The sequence below is a fragment of the Pan paniscus genome, chromosome 1, assembly GCF_029289425.2.
Source record: "Pan paniscus chromosome 1, NHGRI_mPanPan1-v2.0_pri, whole genome shotgun sequence".
In the NCBI taxonomy this organism is placed as follows: Eukaryota; Metazoa; Chordata; class Mammalia; order Primates; family Hominidae; genus Pan; species Pan paniscus.
Window position 1 is genome coordinate 135,426,662 of NC_073249.2, and position 3,954 is coordinate 135,430,615.

General features: G+C 42.8%; 1 pseudogene; it reads right to left on the reverse strand.

Annotated features, from left to right (window-relative positions):
* Positions 1–423: 423 nt before the first annotated feature.
* On the reverse strand, positions 424–1,709 carry LOC117974657 (large ribosomal subunit protein eL39-like; annotated as a pseudogene).
* Between the last annotated feature and the right edge of the window lie 2,245 nt (positions 1,710–3,954).

Below are 3,954 nucleotides of genomic sequence, written 5' to 3' on the forward strand. Positions count from 1 at the left end.
CTCACCTCTTCTGGGAGTGGGGATGTGGAGGCATCCTAAGTGAGTGCGATGTGTGCCAGGCAGGGCCTTTCCAAGGCTGCAGTGACCGCTCACTGCCACCTCTTGAGTACAGTTTGCTCGAGTTGAATTGTCTGTGTCCAAAGAATTGTTCCAAACAGAGCAAAACAAAACCCTTACAATGACACAAATGACTGAGACAGGGGCAGGGTTACAGGTTTGTCTTTCATGGTACCATTTTTGGTCAATGGGGGAGCCAAGGAATATTGCTGGGAAAATTCATCCACTCATGCATTGTTTTTATTATCTACCTATTTTATAAAAGAAGTCCTGGGATTCAAAGATGAATAAGACACACTTAATGTCCTTAAAAGCAGACACCTTAATAGGGAGGACAGCAGAGTAATAACAGAATTATCAAATACATACAGCACCACTGGCTGGGCTGTAATCCCGCCATCAACAAAGAGCTGAGGGTACCTAAAGGAGAAAGTGCCTAACTCTGGACAGATTCAGGGAAGTTGTCGTGTGAAGTGACATACCAGCTGGACCTGAAGAATGTGTAGGAGTTTTCCAGGAGGTTAAAGTGTGTGTGTGCAGGAGGCAAAGAGGCAGAAGTTGGTGTGTAGCCTAGTTTATCCTAGAAGGGGGAAAAGGGAATGTAAAGGTATGAAAGTATAGATGAGCAAGTAAGGGCAGATACCAGGGGATTTGGGAACGGTGAGGAAGCTGAAAGTTCTGGAGTGATCAGCCCTTCTAGATTGTGGGGTCCAGGGAGGGTGTGAGGAAAGAGGTGGCGATTGCTTTGGGCCTCTGCTGATGGAGTATTTTGACTGGCAGAGCTAGAGAGGAGAGTATTCCAGGAGATTCTGGGCCTCTGCTGATGGAGTATTTTGACTGGCAGAGCTAGAGAGGAGAGTATTCCAGGAGATGAGATAGTACAGACTGAGTAGAAAACCCAGGGCATGTTTGCGTGACAGCAACGTTTAGCTGGTGTGGAGAGAAAATGAATAGCAGAAATGGTCAGAAAGAAGGTCTGCCTAAGAGTTTGGACTTTAATTCCTTTGGCAAATGGGAACCATTAAAGTTTTTTTGCTAGTGGTTTTGTTGTCATTGGTCTCTCTCTCTCTCTCTCTCAGTCTCGTGCACGCATTTTTTTTGTAAAGACAGAGTCTATGTTTCCAGGCTGGTGTCAAACTTCTTCTTTTTTTTTTTTTTTTAAATGAAAGGCCTCACGTATTTATTACTGAACCCAGCCAACCAACATGTTTATAACAGATTCAGAGAGGAAAACATGTTGAACTCTCCAGATAGTGGTGACATTTTCAGCTTGATATGGTAACATGATTGTGACGTTCAGACAGCATAAATACGTGTGCCATCTCATGTGCAATTCCTTATAGACCCAGCTTAGTTCTTCTCCAATGTCTCCTTTTGGAGTTGTACCTGATTTTATTACCAGTTTTCATCTGAATCCACTGGGGAATAGGACGATTTTTGCTTTTGTTTCTTGGCCAGGAACTACTTAATTCTGAAAGTCTTGTGAAAAGACATGGCGAGAAGCGGAGTCAAGCACACACCACGATGGCGGAGAAAGGAAGAGAGGGCGCTGGTGTCAAACTTCTGGCCTCAGTGATACTCCTACCTCAGCCTCCCAAAGCACTGGGATTCAGGAAAGAGCCACTGGACCCAGCCCTCATTATTGTTTTTGAGGTATAATTTACATGCAGTAAAATTCATCCTTTTTAGCATTCTATGAGCTTTGGCCAATGTATGTATTCATATAAACACCACCACAGTCAAACTATAGAATGTTTCCAACATGTCACGATGTTTGTTTATGCCTCTGTAGTCAACCTTTCCCCCCACACTAGCCCCTCAAAACCACCGATGTGGCCAGGTGTGGTGGCTCATGCCTGTAATCCCAACACTTTGGGAGGCTGAGGCGGATGGATCACCTGAGGTCAGGAGTTCAAGACCAGCCTGACCAATATGGTGAAACCCTGTTTCTACTACAAATACAAAAAATTAGCCGGGCGTGGTGGCAGGCGCCTATAATCCCAGCTATTCAGGAGGCTGAGGCAGGAGAATCCTTGAACCCGGGAGGCGGAGGTTGCAGTGAGCTGAGATCGTGCCATTGCATTCCAGCCTGGGCAACAGTGTGAAACTCCATCTCAAAACAACAACAGCAACAACAACAAAACACCGATCTGTTGTCCATCTCTATAGTCTTCCCTTTTACAGAGTGTCCTATACATGGAATCATATAGGAAGCAGCTTCTTAAATGTGGTTTCTTTCACTTAAAATAACACATTTGAGATTCATCTATGTTTTTGTGTGTGTCAAGAGTCTGTCACTTTCCTTGTTAAGTAGTATTCCATTGTTTATCCACTCACCATTTGAAGGGCATTTGGGCTATTTCCGGATTGGGACGATTATAAATAAACCTACCATCAACATTCATGTACAGGTTTTTGTGTGAACATAAGTTTTCAATTCACTTGGGTAAATTCCCAGATAAATAAGAGTAAGATTGTTGAGTTGAATAAGTGTTTATAAATGTATGCTCAACTTTATTTTAAAAAGAAACCTACCGGCCGTGGCTCACACCTGTAATCTCAGCACTTTGGGAGGCCAAGGCGGGCGGATCACCTGAGGTCAGGAGTTCGAAACCAGCCTGGCCAACATGGAGAAACCCTGTCTCAACTGAAATACAAAAAACAATTAGCCAGACATGGTGGCATGCGTTGTAGTCCCAGCTACTGGGGAGGCTGAGGCAGGGGAATCGCTTGAACCCGGGAGGCGGAGGTTGCAGTGAGCCAGGATTGCGCCACTGCATTCCAGCCTGGAGACAGAGCAAGATTCCATCTAAAAATAAATAAATAAATAAAAGAAACCCGCCAAACTATTTTCCAAAGTAGATGTAGTATTTGCAAGTTCTAATTATCCACATCCTCACCAGCACTTAGCACAGGCACACCTGGTTTTATTGTGCATTGCTTTATTGTGCTTCACAAATACTGTGCTTTTTACTAATTGAAGGTCTGTGGCAACCCCGCATTGAGCAAGTCTATTGGTGCCATTTTTCCAACAGCAAGTGTTCACTTTGGGTCTCTGTGTCACAGTTTGGTAATTCTTACAATATTTCAAATGTTTTCATTATTATTATATATGCTATGTTAATCTGTGATCAGTGATCTTTGATGTTACTATCATAATTGTTTTGATACACTGCAAACCACCCATCTATAAGATGGTGAACTTAATCAATAAATGTCATGTGTGTCTGACTGCTCTATTGACTCGCTGTTCCTCCCTCTCTCTCCCTCTCCTCGAGCCTTCCTATTCCCTGAGACACAATTTTTACATTAGGCCAATTAAAAACCGTACAATGGCTTCTAAGTGTTCAAGTGAAAGGAAGGGTCACACATCTCTCACTTTAAATTAAAAGCTAGAAATGATTAAGCTTAGTGAATAAGACATGTTGAAAGCTGAAATAGGCTGAAAGCTAGGCCTCTTGCACCAATTAACCAATTAACCAAGTTGTGATTGCAAAGAAAAGGTTTTTGAAGGAAATTAAAAATGCTACTCCAGTGAACACACAAATGATAAGAAAGCAAAGCAGCCTTATTGCTGATATGGAGAAATTTAAGTGGTCTGGATAAAAGATCAAACCAGCCACCACATTCCCTTAAGCCAAAGCCTAATCCAAAACAAGCTCCTAACTCTCTTCAATTCTGTGAAGGCTGCAGAAGAAAAGTTTGAGGTTAGTAGAGGTTGGTTCACAAGGTTTAAGGAAAGAAGCCATCTCCATCACATAAAAGTGCAAGGCGAAGCAGCAAGTGCTGATGTAGAAGCTGCAGCAAGTTATCCAGAAGATCTAGCAAAGATCATAGATGAAGGTGGCTACACTACACAACAGATTTTTAATGGAGATGAAACAGGCTTATATTGGA